Below are 24,090 nucleotides of genomic sequence, written 5' to 3' on the forward strand. Positions count from 1 at the left end.
TATTCACTAAAATGTTAGAATAGGGAAATTCCCACAAAATTTTAGAATAGTGTAGAACTGAAAGTGATATTATTACAAAAAATATCCCTTTGGGAATAAAGAGAAAAATTGAAATTAATAACGGTTTTGCCAGTTTATGGATTAGAAGAATTGGAGAAGAAGATTCTAGAGGAATTCCACACTGAAAATAGAGATAAAAGAATTCAGCTTGAGATTTAAGTTAAAGAATAGCACCATTTCAAGAAGATTTAAAAAATCTCTTAGTTGGAAATTAAAAGAAATAAAAAATTTGATTCCAACAGCAAATTATATTTGAAGAAAGAAGAATTTTGTTCGAATACGTGGACGAAAAGAAGAATTTTTATGAAAATACGTTTTAGAACAATATTGAGAATTAATAGTGCGATTCCCAAAGAAAAAACAGCTGTTTTGTAAAGCCGGGAAATTTAAAGTTTGAAGAAGAATTGAAGAAAAAAATAGCAAATTTATTTGATTTTATATGATTTAAAAACCAAAAAAAAATCTCTGAAATCTGTAAAAAGCGTGTGCTAGAAAAAAATTATTCACTAAAATGTAAGAATAGGGAAATTCCCACAAAATTTTAGAATAGTGTAGAACTGAAAGTGATATTATTACAAAAAATATCCCTTTGGGAATAAAGAGAAAAATTGAAATTAATAACGGTTTTGCCAGTTTATGGATTAGAAGAATTGGAGAAGAAGATTCTAGAGGAATTCCACACTGAAAATAGAGATAAAAGAATTCAGCTTGAGATTTAAGTTAAAGAATAGCACCATTTCAAGAAGATTTAAAAAATCTCTTAGTTGGAAATTAAAAGAAATAAAAAAATTGATTCCAACAGCAAATTATTTTTGAAGAAAGAAGAATTTTGTTTGAATACGCGGACGAACAGAAGAATTTTTGTGGAAATACGTTTTAGAACAATATTGAAAATTAATAGTGCGATTCCCAAAGAAAAAAAAGTTGTTTTGTAAAGCCAGGAAATTTAAAGTTTGAAGAAGAATTGAAGAAAAAAATAGCAGATTTTTTAATTCTGTCTAGAAAAGATGTAGAATTATTTCAACTTTAGTGTGGAATTAAGATGAATATGGAAAACATTGGAAGTTTGACAAGATTCTTAAATACTTTTTATAAACTAGAAGACTTAAAAATTGAAAAAAAATTCTTTGAAAGCTGTAGAAAGCGAGTGCTAGAAAAAAATTATTCACTAAAATAAAAAAATAGGGAAATTCCCACAAAATTTTAGAATAGTGAAGGATTGAAAGTGATATTATTAGAAAAAATATCCATTTGGGAATAAAGAGAAAAATGGAAGTTAATAACGGTTTTGCCAGTTTATGGATTAGAAGATTTGGAGAAGAAGAAGATTCTAGAAGAATTCCACTCTGAAAATAACGATAGAAGAATTCAACTTGAGATTTAAGTTAAAGAATAGCACGATTTCAAGAAGATTTAAAAAATCTCTTAGTTGGAAACTAAAATAAATAAAAAATTTGATTCCAACAGCAAATTATATTTGAAGAATGAAGAATTTTGTTTGAATACGTGGACGAACAGAAGAATTTTTGTAGAAATACGTTTTAGAACAATATTGAAAATTAATAGTGCGATTCCCAAAGAAAAAACAGCTGTTTTGTAAAGCCAGGAAATTTAAAGTTTGAAGAATTGAAGAAAAAAATTGCAGATTTTTTAATTCTGTTTGGAAAAGATGTAGAATAATTTCAACTTCAGTGTGGAATTAAGATGAATATGAAAAACATTGGAAGTTGGACAAGATTCTAAAAAACTTTTCATAAACTAGAAGATTTAAAAACCGAAAAAAAAATATTTGAAAGCTGGAAAAAGCGAGTGCTAGAAAAAAATTATTCGCTAAAATGTAAGAACAAGGAAATTCCCACAAAATTTTAGAATAGTGAAGGATCGAAAGTGTATTATTACAAAAAATATCCATTTGGGAATAAAGAGAAAAATGGAAGTTAATAACGGTTTTTCCAGTTTATGGATTAGAAGAATTAGAGAAGAAGAAGAAGATTCTAGAAGAATTCCACACTGAAAATGAAGATAGAAAAATTGAGCTTGAGATTTAAGTTAAAGAATAGCACGATTTCAAGAAGATTTAAAAAATTTCTTAGTTGGAAACTAAAATAAATAAAAAATTTGATTCCAACAGCAAATTATATTTGAAGAAAGAAGAATTTTGTTCGAATACGTGGACGAACAGAAGAATTTTTGTGGAAATACGTTTTAGAACAATATCGAGAATTAACAGTGCGATTCCCAAAGAAAAAAACAGCTGTTTTGTAAAGCCAGGAAATTTAAAGTTTGAAGAAGAATTGAAGAAAAAAATAGCAGATTTTTTAATTCTGTCTGGAAAAGATGTAGAATTATTTCAACTTTAGTGTGGAATTAAGATGAATATGGAAAACATTGGAACTTTGACAAGATTCTAAAAAACTTTTTATAAACTGGAAGATTTAAAAGCCGAAAAAAAACCCTTTGAAAGCTGTAAAAAGCGAGTGCTAGAAAAAAATTATTTGCTAAAATGTAAGAATAGAGAAATTCCCACAAAATTTTAGAATAGTGAAAGACTGAAAGTGATATTATTACAAAAAATATCTATTTGGGAATAAAGAGAAAAATAGAAGTTAATAACGGTTTTGCCAGTTTATGGATTAGAAAAATTGGAGAAGAAGAAGATTCTAGAAGAATTCCACACTGAAAATAGAGATAGAAGAATTCAGCTTGACATTTATGTTAAAGAATAGCACGATTTCAAGAAGATTAAAAAAATCTCTTAGTTGGAAACTAAAATAAATAAAAACTTTGATTCCAACAGAAAATTATATTTGAAGAAAGAAGAATTTTGTTCGAATACGTGGACGAACAGAAGAATTTTTATGGAAATACGTTTTAGAACGATATTGAAAATTAATAGTGCGATTCCCAAAGATAAAACAGTTGTTTTGTAAGCTGTAAAAAGCGAGTGCTAGAAAAAAATTATTCACTAAAATGTAAGAATAGGGAAATTCCCACAAAATTTTAGAATAGTGAAGGACTGAAAGTGATATTATTACAGAAAATATCCATTTGGGAATAAAGAGAAAAATGGAAGTCAATAACGGTTTTGCCAGTTTATGGATTAGAAGATTTGGGGAAGAAGAAAATTCTAGAAGAATTCTACACTGAAAATAGAGATAGAAGAATTCAGCTTGAGATTTAATTTAAATAATAGCACGATTTCAAGAAGATTTAAAAAATCTTTTAGTTGGAAACTCAAAAAAATAAAAAAATTAATTCCAACAGCAAATTATATTTGAAGAAAGAAGAATTTTATTCGAATACGTGGACGAACAGAAGAATTTTTGTGGAAATTCGTTTTAGAACAATATTGAGAATTAATAGTGCGATTCCCAAAGAAAAAAGAGCTGTTTTGTAAAGCCAGAAAATTTAAAGTTTGAAGAAGAATTGAAGAAAAAAATTGCAGATTTTTTAATTCTGCGTAGAAAAGATGTAGAATTATTTCAACTTCAGTGTGGAATTAAGATGAATATGGAAAACATTGGAAGTTTGAAAAAAGATTCTGAAAACTTTTTATAAACTAGAAGATTTAAAAATCGAAAAAAATTCTTTGAAATCTGTAAAAAGCGAGTGCTAAAAAAAATTTTTCACTAAAATGTAAGAATAGAGAAATTCCGACTGATAGTGATATTATTACCAAAAATATTCATTTGGAAATAAAGAGAAAAATGGAAGTTAATCACGGTTTTGTCAGTTTATGGATTAGAAGAATGGGAGAAGAAGAAAATTCTAGAAAAATTCCACGCTGAAAATAGAGTTCAAAGAATTCAGCTTGAGATTTAAGTTAAAGAATAGCACGATTTCAAGAAGATTAAAAAATCTCTTAGTTGGAAACTAAAATAAATAAAAAATTTGATTCCAACAGCAAATTATATTTGAAGAAAGAAGAATTTTGTTCAAATACGTGGACGAACAGAAGAATTTTTATGGAATTACGTTTTAGAACAATATTGAGAATTAATAGTGCGATTCCCAAAGAAAAAACAGCTGTTTTGTAAAGCCAACAAGTTTAAAGTTTGAAGAAGAATTGAAGAAAAAAATAGCAGATTTTTTAATTATGTCTAGAAAACATCTAGAATTATTTCAACTTCAGTGTGGAATTAAGATGAATATGGAAAACATTGGAAGTTTGACAAGATTCTAAAAAACTTTTTATAAACTAGAAGATTTAAAAATTGAAAAAAAATTCTTTGAAAGTTGTAAAAAGCGAGTGCTAGAAAAAAATTATCCACTAAAATGTAAGAATAGGGAAATTCCCACAAAATTTTAGAATAGTGAAGGACTAAAAGTGATATTATTACCAAAAATATCCATTTGGGAATAAAGAGAAAAATGGAAGTTAATAACGGTTTTGGAAGTTTATGGATTAGAATAATTGGAGAAGAAGAAGATTCTAGAAGAATTACACTCTGAGAATAGAGATAGAAGAATTCAGCTTAAGACAGAAGTTAAAAACTAGCACTAGTTCAAGAAGTTTTTAAAAATTGTTAATTCTGAAACTAAGTGAGATAAAAATTTAGATTTCAACAACAAATTATATTTACAAAAAGAAGAATTTTGTTCGAATACGTAGACGAACAGAAGAATTTTTGTGAAAATAGGTTTTAGAACAATATTGAGAATTAATAGTGCGATTCCCGAAGAAAAAAGAACTGTTTTGTAAAGCCAGGAAATTCAAAGTTTGAAGAAGAATTGAAGAAAAAATAACAGATTTTTGAATTCTGCCCCGAAAAGAGAAGATATAGAATAATTTCAACTTCAGTGTGAAATTAAGGCGAATATAGAAAACGTTATGAGTTTGACAAGATTCTAAAAAGGTTTTCATAAACTAGAAGAATTAAAAATCGAAAAAAAAATCTTAGAAAGCGAGACCTAGAAAAATTTTATTCGCAAAATGGGAGAATAGGGAAGTTTCCTCAAAATTTTAGAACAGTGAAAAACTGAATGTAATATTATTACAGAAAATATTCATTTGGCAATAAAGAGAAAAATGCAAGTTAAAAACGGTTATGTCAGTTTATGGATTAGAAGAATTGGAGAAGAAGAAGATTCTAGAAAAATTCCACTCTGAGAATAGAGATAGAAGAATTCAGCTTGAGATTGAAGTTAAAAACTAGCACTAGTTCAAGAAGTTTCTAAAAATTGTTAATTCTGAAACTAAAAGAGATAAAAATTTAGATTTCAACAACAAATTATATTTCCAAAAAGAAGAATTTTGTTCGAATACGTAGACTACCAGAAGAATTTTAGTGAAAATACGTTTTAGAACAATATTGAGAATTAATAGTGCCATTCCCGAAGAAAAAAGAACGGTTTTGTAAAGCCAGGAAATTCAAAGTTTGAAGAATAATTGAAGAAAAAAATAACAGATTTTTTAATTCTTCCCAGAAACGAGAAGATGTAGAATAATTTCAACTTCAGTGTGAAATTAAGGCGAATATAGAAAACGTTATGAGTTTGACAAGATTCTAAAAAGGTTTTCATAAAATAGAAGAATTAAAAATCGAAAAAAAAATTAGAAAGCGAATGCTAGAAAAATTTTATTCGCTAAAATGGGAGAATAGGGAAGTTTCCACAAAATTTTAGAATAGTGAAAAACTGAATGTGATATTATTACAGAAAATATTAATTTGGGAATAAAGAGAAAAATGGAAGTTAAAAACGGTTTTGGAAGTTTATGGATTAGAATAATTGGAGAAGAAGAAGATTCTAGAAGAATTACACTCTGAGAATAGAGATAGAAGAATTCAGCTTGAGACTGAAGTTAAAAACTAGCACTAGTTCAAGAAGTTTTTAAAAATTGTTAATTCTGAAACTAAGTGAGATAAAAATTTAGATTTCAAAAACAAATTATATTTCCAAAAAGAAGAATTTTGTTCGAATACGTAGACGAGCAGAAGAATTTTTGGTGAAAATACGTTTAAGAACAATATTGAGAATTAATAGTGCGATTCTCGAAGAAAAAAGAACTGTTTTGTAAAGCCAGGAAATTCAAAGTTTGACGAAGAATTGAAGAAAAAATAACAGATTTTTGAATTCTGCCCAGAAACGAGAAGATGTAGAATAATTTCAACTTCAGTGTAAATATAAGGCGAATATAGAAAACATTATGAGTTTGACTAGATTCTAAAAAGGTTTTCATAAAATAGAAGAATTAAAAATCGAAAAAAAAATTAGAAAGCGAATGCTAGAAAAATTTTATTCGCTAAAATGGGAGAATAGGGAAGTTTCCACAAAATTTTAGAATAGTGAAAAACTGAATGTGATATTATTACAGAAAATATTCATTTGGGAATAAAGAGAAAAATGGAAGTTAAAAACGGTTTTGGAAGTTTATGGATTAGAATAATTGGAGAAGAAGAAGATTCTAGAAGAATTACACTCTGAAAATAGAGATAGAAGAATTCAGCTTGAGACTGAAGTTAAAAACTAGCACTAGTTCAAGAAGTTTTTAAAAATTGTTAATTCTGAAACTAAGTGAGATAAAAATTTAGATTTCAAAAACAAATTATATTTCCAAAAAGAAGAATTTTGTTCGAATACGTAGACGAGCAGAAGAATTTTTGGTGAAAATACGTTTAAGAACAATATTGAGAATTAATAGTGCGATTCCCGAAGAAAAAAGAACTGTTTTGTAAAGCCAGGAAATTCAAAGTTTGACGAAGAATTGAAGAAAAAATAACAGATTTTTGAATTCTGCCCAGAAACGACAAGATGTAGAATAATTTCAACTTCAGTGTGAAATTAAGGCGAATATAGAAAACATTATGAGTTTGACAAGATTCTAAAAAGGTTTTCATAAAATAGAAGAATTAAAAATCGAAAAAAAAAATTAGAAAGCGAATGCTAGAAAAATTTTATTCGCTAAAATGGGAGAATAGGGAAGTTTCCACAAAATTTTAGAATAGTGAAAAACTGAATGTGATATTATTACAGAAAATATTCATTTGGGAATAAAGAGAAAAATGGAAGTTAAAAACGGTTTTGGAAGTTTATGGATTAGAATAATTGGAGAAGAAGAAGATTCTAGAAGAATTACACTCTGAGAATAGAGATAGAAGAATTCAGCTTGAGATTGAAGTTAAAAACTAGCACTAGTTCAAGAAGTTTCTAAAAATTGTTAATTCCGAAACTAAAAGAGATAAAAATTTAGATTTCAACAACAAATTATATTTCCAAAAAGAAGAATTTTGTTCGAATACGTAGACGAACAGAAGAATTTCTTGTGAAAATACGCTTTAGAACAATATTGAGAATTAATAGTGCGATTCCCGAAGAAAAAAGAACTGTTTTGTAAAGCCAGGAAATTCAAAGTTTGAAGAAGAATTGAAGAAAAAAATAACAGAATTTTGAATTCTGCCCAGAAACGAGAAGATATAGAATAATTTCAACTTCAGTGTGAAATTAAGGCGAATATAGAAAACGTTATGAGTTTGACAAAATTCTAAAAAGGTTTTCAAAAAATAGAAGAATTAAAAATCGAAAAAAAAATTAGAAAGCGAATGCTAGAAAAATTTTATTCGCTAAAATGGGAGAATAGGGAAGTTTCCACAAAATTTTAGAATAGTGAAAAACTGAATGTGATATTATTACAGAAAATATTCATTTGGGAATAAAGAGAAAAATGGAAGTTAAAAACGGTTTTGGAAGTTTATGGATTAGAATAATTGGAGAAGAAGAAGATTCTAGAAGAATTACACTCTGAGAATAGAGATAGAAGAATTCAGCTTGTGACTGAAGTTAAAAACTAGCACTAGTTCAAGAAGTTTCTAAAAATTGTTAATTCCGAAACTAAAAGAGATAAAAATTTAGATTTCAACAACAAATTATATTTCCAAAAAGAAGAATTTTGTTCGAATACGTAGACGAACAGAAGAATTTTTGTGAAAATACGTTTTAGAACAATATTGAGAATTAATAGTGCGATTCCCGAAGAAAAAAGAACTATTTTGTAAAGCCAGGAAATTCAAAGTTTGAAGAAGAATTGAAGAAAAAAAATAACAGATTTTTGAATTCTGCCCAGAAACGAGAAGATGTAGAATAATTTCAATTTCAGTGTGAAATTAAGGCGAATATAGAAAACATTATGAGTTTGACAAAATTCTAAAAAGGTTTTCATAAAATAGAAGAATTAAAAATCGAAAAAAAAAATTAGAAAGCGAATGCTAGAAAAATTTTATTCGCTAAAATGGGAGAATAGGGAAGTTTCCACAAAATTTTAGAATAGTGAAAAACTGAATGTGATATTATTACAGAAAATATTCATTTGGGAATAAAGAGAAAAATGGAAGTTAAAAACGGTTTTGGAAGTTTATGGATTAGAATAATTGGAGAAAAAGTAGATTCTAGAAGAATTACACTCTGAGAATAGAGATAGAAGAATTCAGCTTGAGACTGAAGTTAAAAACTAGCACTAGTTCAAGAAGTTTCTAAAAATTGTTAATTCTGAAACTAAGTGAGATAAAAATTTAGATTTCAACAACAAATTATATTTCCAAAAAGAAGAATTTTGTTCGAATACGTAGACGAGCAGAAGAATTTTTGGTGAAAATACGTTTTAGAACAATATTGAGAATTAATAGTGCGATTCCCGAAGAAAAAAAAAACTGTTTTGTAAAGCCAGGAAATTCAAAGTTTGAAGAAGAATTGAAGAAAAAAAATAGCAGATTTTTTAATTCTGTCTAGAAAAGATGTAGAATTATTTCAACTTCAGTGTGGAATTAAGCTGAATATGTAAAACATTGGAAGTTTGACAAGATTCTAAAAACTTTTTATAAACTAGAAGATTTAAAAATCGAAAAAAATTCTTTGAAAGCTGTAAAAAGCGAGTGCTAGAAAAAAATTATTCACTAAAATGTAAGAATAGAGAAATTCCTAGAAAATTTTAGAATAGTGAAGAACTGAAAGTGATATTATTACAAAAAATATCCATTTAGGAACAAAGAGAAAAATGGAAGTTAATAACGGTTTTGCCAGTTTATGGATTGGAAGAATTGGAGAAGAAGAAAATTCTAGAAGAATTCCACAATGAAAATAGAGATAGAAGAATTCAGCTTGAGATTTAAGTTAAAGAATAGCACGATTTCAAGAAGATTTAAAAAATCTCTTAGTTGGAAACTAAAATAAATAAAAAATTTGATTCCAACAGAAAATTATTTTTGAAGAAAGAAGAATTTTGTTTGAATACGCGCACGAACAGAAGAATTTTTGTGGAAATATGTTTTAGAACAATATTGAAAATTAATAGTGCGATTCCCAAAGAAAAACAGCTGTTTTGTAAAGCCAGGAAATTTAAAGTTTGAAGAATTGAAGAAAAAAATAGCAGATTTTTTAATTCTGTCTGGAAAAGATGTAGAACTATTTCAACTTCAGTGTGAAATTAAGATGAATATGGAAAACATTGAAAGTTCGACAAGATTCTAAAAGACTTTTTTATAAACTAGATGATTTAAAAATCGAAAAAAAAATTTTTGAAAGCTGGAAAAAGCGAGTGCTAGAAAAAAATTATTCCCTGAAATGTATGAACAGGGAAATTCCCACAAAATTTTAGAATAGTGAAGAACTGAAAGTGATATTATTAAAGAAAATATCCATTTGGGAATAAAGAGAAAAATGGAAGTTCATTACGGTTTTGCCAGTTTATGGATTAGAAGAATTGGAGAAGAAGAAGATTCTAGAAAAATTCCACACTGGAAGTAGAGATAGAAGAATTCAGCTTGAGATGTAAGTTAAAGAATAGCACGATTTCAAGAAGATTTAGAAAATCTCTTAGTTGGAAACTAAAAAAAATAAAAAATTTGATTCCAACAGCAAATTATATTTGAAGAAAGAAGAATTTTGTTCGAATACGTGGACGAGCAGAAGAATTTTTATGGAAATACGTTTTAGAACAATATTGAAAATTAATAGTGCGATTCCCAAAGAAAAAAGAGTTCTTTTGTAAAGCCAGGAAATTGAAAGTTTGAAGAAGAATTGAAGAAAAAAATAGCCGATTTTTTAATTCTGTCTGGAAAACATGCAGAATGATTTCAACTTAAGTGTGGAATTAAGATGAATATGGAAAACATTGGAAGTTTGACAAGATTCTAAAAAACTTTTTATTAACTAGAAGATTTAAAAATCGAAAAAAAATTCTTTGAAAGCTGTAAAAAGCGAGTGCTAGAAAAAAATTATTCACTAAAATGTAAAAATAGCGAAATTAACACAAAATTTTAGAATAGTGAAGAACTGAAAGTGATATTATTACAGAAAATATCCATTTGGGAATAAAGAGAAAAATTGAAGTTAAAAACGATTTTGCCAGTTTATGGATTAGAAGAATTGGAGAAGAAGAAGATTCTAGAAGAATTCCACACTGAAAATAGAAATAGAAGAATTCAGCTTGAGATTTAAGTTAAAGAATAGCACGATTTCAAGAAGATTTAAAAAATCTCTTAGTTGGAAACTAAAAGAAATAAAAAAATTGATTCCAACAGCAAATTATTTTTGAAGAAAGAAGAATTTTGTTCGAATACGTGGACGAACAGAAGAATTTTTGTGGAAATACGTTTTAGAACAATATTGAACATTGATAGTGCGATTCCCAAAGAAAAAACAGCTGTTTTGTAAAGCCAGGAAATTTAAAGTTTGAAGAAGAATTGAAGAAAAAAAACAGCAGATTTTTTAATTCTGTCTGGAAAAGATGTAGAATTATTTCAACTTCAGTGTGGAATTAAGATGAATATGAAAAACATTGGAATTTTGGACAAGATTCTAAAAAACTTTTCATAAACTAGAAGATTTAAAAACCGAAAAAAAAATTTTTGAGAGCTGGAAAAAGCGAGTGCTAGAAAAAAATTATTCGCTAAAATGTAAGAACAAGGAAATTCGTACAAAATTTTAGAATAGTGAAGGACCGAAAGTGATATTATTACAAAAAATATCCATTTGGGAATAAAGAGAAAAATGGAAGTTAATAACGGTTTTTCCAGTTTATGGATTAGAAGAATTAGAGAAGAAGAATAAAATTCTAGAAGATTTCCACACTGAAAATGAAGATAGAAAAATTCAGCTTGAGATTTAAGTTAAAGAATAGCACGATTTCAAGAAGATTTAAAAAATCTCTTAGTTGGAAACTAAAATAAATAAAAAAATTGATTCCAACAGCAAATTATATTTGAAGAAAGAAGAATTTTATTCGAATACGTGGACGAACAGAAGAATTTTTGGGGAAATACGTTTTAGAACAATATTGAAAATTAATAGTGGGATTCCCAAAGAAAAAACAGCTGTTTTGTAAAGCCAGGAAATTTAAAGTTTGAAGAAGAATTGAAGAAAAAAATAGCAGATTTTTTAATTCTGTCTAGAAAAGATGTAGAATTATTTCAACTTCAGTGTGGAATTAAGATGAATATGGAAAACATTGGAAGCTTGACAAGATTCTAAAAACTTTTTATAAACTAGAAGATTTAAAAATCGAAAAAAAATCTTTGAAAGCTGTAAAAAGCGAGTGCTAGAAAAAAATTATTCACTAAAATGTAAGAATAGTGAAATTCCCACAAAATTTTAGAATAGTGAAGAACTGAAAGTGATATTATTACAGAAAATATCCATTTGGGAATAAAAAGAAAAATTGAAGTTAATAACGGTTTTGTCAGTTTATCAATTAGAAGAATTGGAGAAGAAGAAGATTCTAGAAGAATTCCACACTGAAAATAACGATAGAAGAATTCAACTTGAGATTTAAGTTAAAGAATAGCACGATTTCAAGAAGGTTTAAAAAATCTCCTAGTTGGAAACTAATAGAAATAAAAAAATTGATTCCAACAGCAAATTATATTTGAAGAAAGAAGAATTTTGTTCGAATGTGTCGACTAACAGAAGAATTTTTGTGGAAATTCGTTTCAGAACAATATTGAGAATTAATAGTGCGATTCCCAAAGAAAAAAACAGCTGTTTTGTAAAGCCAGGAAATTTAAAGTTTGAAAAAGAAATGAAGAAAAAAATAGCAATTTTTTTAATTCTGTCTAGAAAAGATGTAGAATTATTTCAACTTCAGTGTGGAATTAAGATGAATATGGAAAACATTGGAAGTTTGACAAGATTCTAAAAAGCTTTCTATAAACTAGAAGATTTAAAAATCGAAAAAAATTCTTTGAAAGCTGTAAAAAGCGAGTGCTAGAAAAACATTATTCACTAAAATGTAAGAGTACGGAAATTCTCACAAAATTTAAGAATAGTGAAGAACTGAAAGTGATATTATTACAAAAAATATCCATTTGGGAATAAAGAGAAAAATGGAAGTTAATAACGGTTTTTCCAGTTTATGGATTAGAAGAATTAGAGAAGAAGAAGAAGATTCTAGAAGAATTCCACACTGAAAATGAAGATAGAAAAATTCAGCTTGAGATTTAAGTTAAAGAATAGCACGATTTCAAGAAGATTTAAAAAATGTCTTAGTTGGAAACTAAAAGAAATAAAAAATTTGATTCCAACAGCAAATTATATTTGAAGAAAGAAGAATTTTGTTCGAATACGTGGACGAACAGAAGAATTTTTATGGAAATACGTTTTAGAACAATCTTAAGAATTAATAGTGCGATTCCCAAAGAAAAAACAGCTGTTTTGTAAAGCCAGGAAATTTAAAGTTTGAAGAAGAATTGAAGAAAAAAATAGCAGATTTTTTAATTCTGTCTAGAAAAGATGTAGAATTATTTCAACTTCAGTGTGGAATTAAGATGAATATGGAAAACATTGGAAGTTTGACAAGATTCTAAAAAACTTTCTATAAACTAGAAGATTTAAAAATCGAAAAAAATTCTTTGAAAGCTGTAAAAAGCGAGTGCTAGAAAAATATTATTCACTAAAATGTAAGAATAGTGAAATACCCACAAAATTTTAGAATAGTGACGGACTGAAAGTGATATTATTACACAAAATATCCATTTGGGAATAAAGAGAAAAATGGAAGGAAGTTAAAGTGAGTTCGTAAAGGTTTCAGACGAATTCGATGCAGAAATTACAAGATAAAAGTTAGAACAGATTTCGACAAAAATCCTCTAGAAAATTGAGAGAAATTCTGTTTTGAAACGTAATCGTACACAGGTAACTGGGTTAGATTTTTTCAAAGTTAATAATCAAAGTACTTTGGCAACACGTATAATAATTTCCTTAAACCACTAATCAATTTAGTAAAACATCGCCACTTTTAAATAATTCTAACTTTCACCCACCGTCAAAAAATTCCGCAAAACAAAAAACAAAAACCCGAAAATAAATTTTCAATTTTCCCTTGTACATTAAAACATCGAAAAACCGCATTTTTAAGTTCGTTTCCAAAATTACTTTCGATTGCGATTCACCATTACCGTTAAAAATCGATTCTGGATTATTTCAGTAGTCGACTCAAAGATGCACTTTCACACACAATTTGTGACTAACAAAATTTATTTCATTTCTAGCGAAATAAATATATATCCGTCCACAATCACAGTTTTGGATCACATTTAGAACAATACCATAATCTCGTTTTGCATTATATATTTTTGATTACCCGTGTTATAAATTTCCTGAATACGTAATTAAAATTACACAATCACATTTAATAGAATCCGAAATAGCAACAGCGTTGAAATGAAAGTACGCACTTGAAAACCGCAAAAAGCAAACATTCTAATCATTGTTGGAAAACTAAATTTCAGCAACGTCGGTGTTTTCAATAACTCAGCAGGTAATCGCGGAATCCGTGTTAGCGCTTTATCTTCTCGAATTTAATAGAACGGAAATAAACATAAAATAGCATCGCTGATATGTAGCAAACTGTTGTTATCCTTATTAAGAAAGGTTAAGGAACTTGATTCGCTGTTTGAGTAATTTTAAATTTTACGGTATTAACAGAAACTCTAACACAATAACTTAATCGTCGCTTTGTTGTAACTCCACAATGATAAATGTCTGCAATTTTCGTACGTTTCGAATGCACCGTGATACGCATTGTCCGAGTCCGTGACAGGTGGAATATTTTACAGTCACCTCATCAATAAACAACTTTCAGATAATTCCGAATGCGACCGTGTGTCGTATTTACTCGTGTTTAATTAACGTTTCTGCACTACTCCGAGAGTCTAGAAATTCGCCGTACGACGACGATAACAAGTGGACACGGTTCACAAGTTGTTGTTGCAACTAACTTTCCTTTATTGGCTGTTTTTACGAAACAGAAACGTGGACCGACTGGAAATTGATACTTTGAAGGCTGACCAAGTACGCAACTTTGAATTTAGCTCGAATTTGTCATGATCGGGGTTTCGGTCCGAAATAGATTAGTTCGCAAGCACCAGTTGCAAAAAGGGTGCACCAGACGAGAATTTCAACAGGGCTGTGGCTGGGTGTTTCGGAATTTGGCGTAATTGGCCCGATTAAGATTATTTAATAAGGCTAATTTCGTTATTAATCGGTGCGTTTCGGAGTGAGATAATTTTATTAACGATGCTGGGTCAAGGTCGGAAAGAGCGGTTTGGGAGGACGAGGCGAAAGCGAGACTGAAAAGTTTTGAATTTCTAGACTGGAGAAAATGAACAAGATTATGAAAATGGTGCAGAAATTGGAAATGTAAATACAGATAACGAATTTTCTACGAATTCTTATTATTGAGATTGAGACGGGTTAGGTCAAGTTAGGTTAGATAAAGTCGGGTCAAGTTAAGTCAGGTCAGGTTAAGTCAGGTCAGGTTAAGTCAAGTCAGCTACAGTCAGGTCAGATGAAGTCAGGTTAGATCAAGTTAGACAGTCAGGCCAAATTAAGTCAGGTCAGGTTAAATCATATCAGCTTAAGTCAGTTGAGGCCCCTGAGAAGGTTTTAAATTTTTAAAAAGGACAAATGGGACCCTCGACAAAGTTTCACATTAAAAAAAATATTTGAGGCCCCTGAGAACGATTTACTTAAAAAAAAACAGTTGGGAGCCCCGAGAAGGTTTCACATAAAGAAAAGACATTTGGGGCCCTCTTCTAAGTTTCAAACTCTTAAAAAACTACATTTAGGGCCCCCAAGAAGGTTTTACATTTATAAAAAGATACATTTGGGACCCCCGAGAAGGTTTCACATTGTTAAAAAGTACATTTGGGGTCCCCGAGAAGGTTTTACAATAAAAAAAACAAATAGGACCCCCGAGAAGATTTTACATTAAAAAAAAGGCAATTGGTGCTCCCGAGAAGGTTTTACATTTTTAAAATAGACAATTGGGACCCCCGAGAAGGTTTCAAATTCTTAAAAAAATACATTTAGGGCCCCCGAGAAGGTTTTACATTTTTAAAAAGATAGATCTGGGAACCCCGACAAGGTTTTACATTAAAAAAAACCAGATGGGGGCCCCGAGAAGGTTTTACATTTTTAACATAGACAATTGGGACCCCCGAGGAGGTTTCAAATTCTTAAAAAAGTACATTTAGGGCCCCTGAGAAGGTTTTACATTTTTAAAAAGATAGATTTGGGACCCTTGAGAAGGTTTTACATTAAAAAAAAAACAGATGGGAGCCCCGAGAAGGTTTTACATTTTTAACATAGACAATTGGGACCCCCAAGGACGTTTCAAATTCTTTAAAAAATACATTTAGGGCCCCCGAGAAGGTTTTACATTTTTAAAAAGATAGATTTGGGACCCTCGAGAAGGTTTTATTTAAAAAAAAAAAAACAAATGGGAGCCCCGATAAGGTTTTACATTTTTAACCTAGACAATTGGGACCCCCCCCCGGGAGGTTTCAAATTCTTAAAAAAAATACATTTTGGGTCCCCGAGAAGGTTTTACATTTAAAAAAAACATAGGACCCCCGACAAGATTTCACATTAAAAAAAAGACAATTAGGACCCCCGAGAAGGTTTCAATTTCTTAAAAAAAAATACATTTAGGGCCCCCTAGAAGGTTTTACATTTTTAAAAAGATAGATTTGGGACCCTCGAGAAGGTTTTACATTAAAAAAAACCAGATGGGGGCCCCGAGAAGGTTTTACATTTTTAACATAGACAATTGGAACCCCCGAGGAGGTTTCAAATTCTTTAAAAAATACATTTAGGGCCCCCGAGAAGGTTTTACATTTTTAACATAGACAACTGGGACCTCTGAGAAGGTTTCACATTCTTAAAAAAATACATTTAGGGCCCCCGAGAAGGTTTTACATTTTTAAAAAGATAGATTTGGGACCCTCGAGAAGGTTTTACAATTAAAAAAAAAACAGATGGGAGCCCCGAGATGGTTTTACATTTTTAACATAGACAATTGGGACCCCCGAGGAGGTTTCAAATTCTTTAAAAAATACATTTAGGGCCCCCGAGAAGGTTTTACATTTTTAACATAGACAATTGGGATCCCCCCAGGAGGTTTAAATTCTTAAAAAAAATACATTTAGGGCCCCCGAGAAGGTTTTACATTTTTAAAAAGATAGATTTGGGACCGTAGAGAAGATTTTACATTAAAAAAAAAACAGATGGGAGCCCCGAGAAGGTTTTATATTTTTAACATAGACAATTGGGACCCTCAAGAAGGTTTTACATTAAAGAAAAACAGATGGGAGCCCCGAGAAGGTTTTACATTTTTAACATAGACAATTGGGACCTCCAAGGACGTTTCAAATTCTTTAAAAAAATACTTTTAGGGCCCCCGAGAAGGTTTTACATTAAAAAAAAGACAATTAGGACCCCCGAGAAGGTTTCAATTTCTTAAAAAAAAATACATTTAGGGCCCCCTAGAAGGTTTTACATTTTTAAAAAGATAGATTTGGGACCCTCGAGAAGGTTTTACATTAAAAAAAACCAGATGGGGGCCCCGAGAAGGTTTTACATTTTTAACATAGACAATTGGAACCCCCGAGGAGGTTTCAAATTCTTTAAAAAATACATTTAGGGCCCCCGAGAAGGTTTTACATTTTTAACATAGACAACTGGGACCTCTGAGAAGGTTTCACATTCTTAAAAAAATACATTTAGGGCCCCCGAGAAGGTTTTACATTTTTAAAAAGATAGATTTGGGACCCTCGAGAAGGTTTTACAATTAAAAAAAAAACAGATGGGAGCCCCGAGAAGGTTTTACATTTTTAACATAGACAATTGGGACCCCCGAGGAGGTTTCAAATTCTTTAAAAAATACATTTAGGGCCCCCGAGAAGGTTTTACATTTTTAACATAGACAATTGGGATCCCCCCAGGAGGTTTAAATTCTTAAAAAAAATACATTTAGGGCCCCCGAGAAGGTTTTACATTTTTAAAAAGATAGATTTGGGACCGTAGAGAAGATTTTACATTAAAAAAAAAACAGATGGGAGCCCCGAGAAGGTTTTATATTTTTAACATAGACAATTGGGACCCTCAAGAAGGTTTTACATTAAAGAAAAACAGATGGGAGCCCCGAGAAGGTTTTACATTTTTAACATAGACAATTGGGACCTCCAAGGACGTTTCAAATTCTTTAAAAAAATACTTTTAGGGCCCCCGAGAAGGTTTTACATTTTTATAAAGATAGATTTGGGACCCTCGAGAAGGTTTTACATTAAAAAAAAAAAACAAATGGGAGCCCCGACAAGGTTTTACATTTTTAACCTAGACAATTGGGACCCCCCCGGGAGGTTTCAAATTCTTAAAAAAAATACATTTAGGGCCCCCGAGAAGGTTTTACATTAAAAAAAAAGCAGATGGGAGCCCCGAGAAGATTTTACATTTTTAACATAGACAATTGGGACCCCCGAGGAGGTTTCAAATTCTTAAAAAAAATACATTTAGGGGCCCCGAGAAAGTTTTACATTTTTAAAAAGATAGATTTGGGATCCTAGAGAAGATTTTACATTAAAAAAAAAACAGATGGTAGCCCCGAGAAGGTTTTACATTTTTAACATAGACAATTGGGACCCCCGAGGAGGTTTCAAATTCTTAAAAAAATACATTTAGTGCTCCCGAGAAGATTTTACATTTTAAATAGATATATTTGGGACCCTCGAGAAGGTTTTACATTAAAAAAAAAACAGATGGGACCCCCGAGAAGGTTTCACATAAAAAAGAGACATTTGGGGCTCCCGAGAAGGTTTTACATTTTTGAAATAGACAATTGGGATGCCCGAGAAGATTTCACATTGTTAAAAAAATACATTTTGGGTCCCCGAGAAGGTTTTACATTAAATAAAAAACAGATGGGACCCCCGACAAGGTTTTACATAAGAAAAGAGACATTTAGGGGCCCCGAGAAGGTTTCACATTTTTGAAATAGACAATTAGGATCCCCGAGAAGGTTTCACATTGTTAAAAAAATACATTTCGGCCCCCCGAGAAGGTTTTACATTTTTAAAAAGATACATTTGGGACCCCCGAGAAGGTTTCACGTTAAAAAAAAAAGATATATTTGGGGCCGTTGAGAAGGTTTTACTTCAATAAAAATAGTTGAGACCCCCGGGAAGGTTCCACATTAAAAAAAAGACATTTCCCGAGCCTGAGAAGATTTTACATGAAAATAGACAATGGGGACCCCCAAGAAGGTTTCACATTAAAGGAAAAGACATTTGGCGCTCCCGAGATGATTTTATAAAATAAAATAATAAATTATAATGTGTCAGTTTGTATGTGGTGAAGTCTTTAACCTTGGCGTATGTGATCAGAATTTAATCAAAATATTAGTTTCAGAATTTGCGACACGTTTCTTATCTTTTTAGGCAGAGTAAGGACACATAAATTTCTAAAAAAACGTTCAAATTAGAATCAGAAATATTTTGCCTTCAAATTTTAAAGGTTAACCTAATTCATGGTCCAACAAATAGACTATTTAAATCAATTTAAAGTTTTTAATGGAATCCGCTAGCTGAAAAAAATTCAGATTTTCATAAATTCCGTAATTTGCCTTAGATAGATTTCTTAACTTTTAATTAACTTCTGATTTTGTGTTATTGGTTAACATTTCCATCAAAATTACATTCATTTCGACTTTAGATAACAAAAAAATTAAGAACGTCCCTTGCCCCGAAAGCTTCTTCGAAAAATTATAAAATTTGATTTTGCGGCGAAACTTTAGATAATAAAAAAGTGGCCCATAATCCATCAACCACTTCTTAAACCTTCTGCTCATATTACTAGAAAAGGTTTATATTTTTGATTTTTTTTTTAATAAAATTTAAATTTTATTAATATTTCGAGAAGTCGCTCCCTGTCGTTGTAAAACACGAATACAATTTTCGATAAAATTAAAAAATCAAGGTGTGATTCATTTCGGAAATTTTGTACATACACCTTAAGAAAGTAAATCTCGCCTGCGGCTCGACCCGACAACGGTATGCAAGCGGTGCACAAATTTCCCTCAAAGAGTCACCATTGGAACATAAAACTGTAAACCTCGCCTGCGGCTCGGTCTCAACGCCATTACGTATTTCAATTTTTCGCTCTTTTCAAAGAAAATAAAATAAAAAACTCAGGTTATTATTAAAAACAAATGTCGATAGCGTGACAACTCTTAAGTCATCAAGCAAAAACTTTCAAACAACATCTGGTAAGTAAAGGCACAACGCTGCGATTTTGTATCGAATTGTACGTTCCCTCGTCACCTAAATTTGCAAAACTTCAACTCCAGTCAATAATGATAGTCACTTCCTGGGTTTTCGCTGCCCGCTCAATATTCACGTTGTTCTTGGAAAAGGCGACAAAATTTTCCTAAAATTAAAAACCGAGTGTAATCAAGCTTTTTTGTGTAAGTCATTTCACGGCTTGCAACGTCTTGGCAAAAAGTTGGCAGCTACAATATTGCATTCTATATTCCTGAGGACGGAGAATCGATTACGCAGACTTCATCTACATAGCACTACGTACTATTTTTGATTTGTCGCAATGACAACTAAATTAACTGCGTGTGAAGATTAATTTTGGCGCTGCTGACAAAGAGTCGACAACAATACCGCCAAAAAATTCCACTTCCAGCGCCCATTATAAATTACAAACACATAAACTCTCACACAAACAAAGAAGGGCAAAGACCATCCCGATAACCGAATATCAACAAAGTATTTTTACTCAACGTTGTATTTTTATCCTGTTAATTTAAAGTTAAACGCACGAATTTTTGTATTTAGAACACGTCGAAACCGACCAGTGCATCGTATTTATAGCGCAATGTGCAAAATCGAGTGCGCCTAGTAATACCCCGAATATTTTCCCTTCGGGGTAGCGCCTTCTCGGAAGCCCAGGTAGCGCAGGGCGCTACCTGTTGCTCTTCTCCGATCACCCACCTTGTTATAAAAAAATGAAAATCGCGCTTTTATCCAAAAAACCCAGGGAAAGCACTGTCACTGCAACCACTTGTCACTTTTCACGGTTTTCTTTCATCCGAACATATCGTCGGTTTTTCTCGCACTGCACTTCCGTGTCCGTCTTTCACAACTGGTTCGACCGTCTGCACGTCGGTATCTGAGAGCCCGCAATGGACTGAGTGGGCTTACTTTCTGTACCGACCGCTGTTTGTGCCCCACTTGCCATGCTAACGCCGATCCTGATACATCCTTCCTTATTACGGCTACTTACTCTTTGCATTTACCAGAAGCGGTGGCGGTAACGAGGTATCTCGGGAAGGCCCACGCTGTGGCCTTTGCTATTTGCCGTTTTCGAAACTGCGATTAGCGCTAATCAATTGATTTTTAATGCAGGATGTTGTGCATGCGAAGTGCTTGGGCAAGAGGTACGCAATGAGGATTCTAATTGGCGTGGCGTTCAAGGTGGCGGAGACGATTTTGGCGGGCTGTTGAGCCCGAGAGAGGAATTTCCACGAAGGCCTTGCGGGGCTGACCAGTGCGACCGTTTTTGTTATCGCGACATAGTTTGATTATGCAGATTTGTGCAGTAAACACGATGAAAGTCCAGCTTTAAAAATAAATATATGTTTTTGAAACGCAGTTTTTTCAACTACAAAGTCTACAATTTTTGAGATATGATTTTGACCACCAAATTTCGGAATTGTGAATAAGCACGTTTAGTTTCGACATGATGGTGCGCTGCCGAATTATATTGTTCGTAATTGTAACGTGTGCCCTTTATTTTCCGGCATAGATTAAATTTTTGGAAATTGTATTCTTGGAAACTTAAAACACGTTTGAAATGGTGAGTTTTTGTAAGGAAATATGGATTTTGCAATTAGGCTCCGCCTCTCGGTCTGACAACGAATGAAAAATTCATCACGATTGAGATTGAGACGAATGGATGGTTTTCTTTTTTAATTAACAAATTTAGTTTTCTTTGTATAACACGATTACATAAGAACATATTTCATATGGTAATTTCTCGTAGAAAAATAAGAATTTACAATTAAGCTCCGCCCCTCGGCTTACGGCGAATAAGAAAAATGACCAGATTTAAAAAATCAATTAATTTTCCATTTTAAACATGTTTTAATTCTCATGTTGTGAAAATAAGTCTGCACATACTTATTAAAATATAAAGGAAAAATGTAAGCCCACCCACCCACCCTATCTCCATTGTGATGATTTTTATTATTCGCCCTGAACCAGGGGGAGAAGCTTATCTGCAAAATATTTTTTTCTTTATAAGAAACTAAAAAAATGTTTTTGAGTGTTGTGTTCAGATAATACTATGTATATTAAGAAAAAAAAAGGCAAATTTAAACCCCGCCCACCCACCCTATCCCAATTGTGATGATTTTTTTATTCTTTGAAATTCAAACCATGCGTAAAATGGTGAATTTTGTAGCGAAATGTGGATTTTGCAAATAAGCTCCGCCCCTAGGTCTAGCAACGAATGAAAACTTGATTATTGTATATTTAGATCAGTTATGGGTGGAGCTTAAACCATGACTTTCATTTTTTCTTAATATACACAGTATTGTTTGAACAACACGAAACTCAAAAACATGTTTTTAATTTCTTATGGAGAAATAAGGAATTTGCAGTTCAGCTCACGACGAATAAAAAAATCATCCGAATTGAACCCGGGTGGGTGGGCGGGGTTATATTTTGCCTTTTTTTCTTAATATACATAGCCATCTTTTCACAACAAGAAACTTAAAACGTGGTTAAATGGAACAAATTTGCAAGGAAATATGGATTTTGTAATTAAGGGGTGGAGCCTAATTGCAAAATCGATATTTCTTTATACTTTTTTCTCATTTTAAACATGTTTTAAATTTCATCTTGTAAAAAGAAGTATACACATACTCAAAGAAAAAGGCAAAATGTCAGCCCGCCCACCCACCCTATCTCTATTGTGATAATTTTTTTATTCGCCGTGAACCAAGAGGGCGGAACTTAACTGCAAAATACTTATTTCTTTACAAGAAATTAAAAACATGTTTGTGAGTATCGTGTTGTTCAAAGAATACTATGTATATTATGAAAAAAAGGCAAAATATTAGCCCCGCCCACCCACCCCATCTCAATTGTGATGATTTTTTTTTCCGCAGAAACTTAAAACACGTTTAAAATGGGAAATTTTTGTAAGGAAATATGGATTTTGCAATTAGGCTCCGCCTCTCGGTTTGACAACAAATGAAAAATTCATCACAATTGAGATATAGACGAATGGGTGGGGTCTCTCTTTTGGTTTTCTTTTTTAATTAATACATTTAGTTTTCTTTGTATAACACGATTACTTAAGAACATATTTCACATGGTAATTTGCGGTAGAAAAATACGATTTTACAATTAAGCTTCGCCTCTCGGCTTACGACGAATAAAAAAAATCACCAGAATTAAGATAGGGAGGGTGGGCGGGGCTTATATTTTGCCCTCTTTTCTTAATATACATGTCTATCTTTTCACAACAAGAAACTTAAAACATGGTTAAAATGGTACATTTTGGAAGAAAATATGAATTTGGAAATTATGGGGCGGAGCCTAGTTGCAAAATCGATATTTCTTTATACAAATTTTCCATTTTAAACATATTTTAAGTTTCATTTTGTGAAAAGAAGTCTACACATATTACACACAAAAAAACAAAATGTAAACCCGTCCACCCGCCCTATCTCTATTGTGATAATTTTTTTATTCGCCGTGAACCAAGAGGGCGGAGCTTAACTACAAAATACTTATTTCTTAACAAGAAATTAAAAACATGTTTGTGAGTATCGTGTTGTTCAAAGAATACCATGTATATTATGAAAAAAAGGCAAAATATTAACCCCGCCCACCCACCCCATCTCAATTGTGATGAATTTTTTTCCTCAGAAACTTAAAACACGTTTAAAATGGTAAGTTTTGGTAAGGAAATATGGATTTTGCAATTAGGCTCCGCCTCTCGGTTTGACAACAAATGAAAAATTCATCACGATTGGAATCGAGGCGAATGGATGGTTTTCTTTTTAGTTGATACATTTAGTTTTCTTCGTATAAGACGCTTACTTAATAACATATTTCACATAGTAATTTCTCGTGGAAAAATAGGGATTTTACAATTAAGCTCCGCCCCTCGGCTTACGACGAATAAAAAAAAATCACCAGAATTAAGATAGGGCGGGTGGGCGGGGCTTATATTTTGCCCTCTTTTCTAATATACATAGCCATTTTTCCACAACAAGAAACTTAAAACATGGCTAAAATGGTACGTTTTGGAAGGAAATATGGATTTGGCAGTTATGGGGCGGAGCCTAATTGCAAAATCGATATTTCCTTATACAAATTTTTCTTTTTAAACATGTTTTAAGTTTCATTTTGTGAAAAAAAGTCTACACATTAAAACAAAAAGGCAAAATGTAAGCCCCGCCCACCCGCCCTGTCTCAATTGTGATGATTTTTCTTATTCGCCGTGAATCAAGGGGGCGGAGCTTAACTGCAAAATACTTATCTCTTTACGTGAAATTAAAAACATATGTGTGAATATCGTGTTGTTCAAAGAATGCTATGTATATTAAGAATTAAAAGGCAAAATATAATCCCCGCCCACCCACCCCATCTCTATTGTGATAATTTTTTTATTGCTAGAGACTTTAAACACGTTTAAAGTGGCAAATTTTTGTAGGGGAATGTGAATTTTGCAATTAGACTCCGC

The 24,090-nt window shown here is 31.3% G+C and overlaps 1 protein-coding gene across 1 annotated transcript in view; it reads right to left on the minus strand.

The window, feature by feature from the left end:
• The window catches only part of Ptr (Patched-related), a 59,683-nt gene extending 38,986 nt beyond the window's left edge, over window positions 1-20,697 (minus strand). Inside the window, exon 1 of the mRNA XM_064065516.1 lies at window positions 20,325-20,697. The gene's annotated coding sequence lies outside the window, so the exon portion shown is untranslated. The remainder of the gene's footprint in view (window positions 1-20,324) is intronic.
• Window positions 20,698-24,090: the final 3,393 nt, after the last annotated feature.

This window comes from Zophobas morio, unplaced genomic scaffold (assembly GCF_036711695.1).
Source record: "Zophobas morio isolate AGI-343-1 ecotype UQ-CSIRO unplaced genomic scaffold, CSIRO_AGI_Zmor_V1 ptg000026l, whole genome shotgun sequence".
Lineage (NCBI taxonomy): Eukaryota > Metazoa > Arthropoda > Insecta > Coleoptera > Tenebrionidae > Zophobas > Zophobas morio.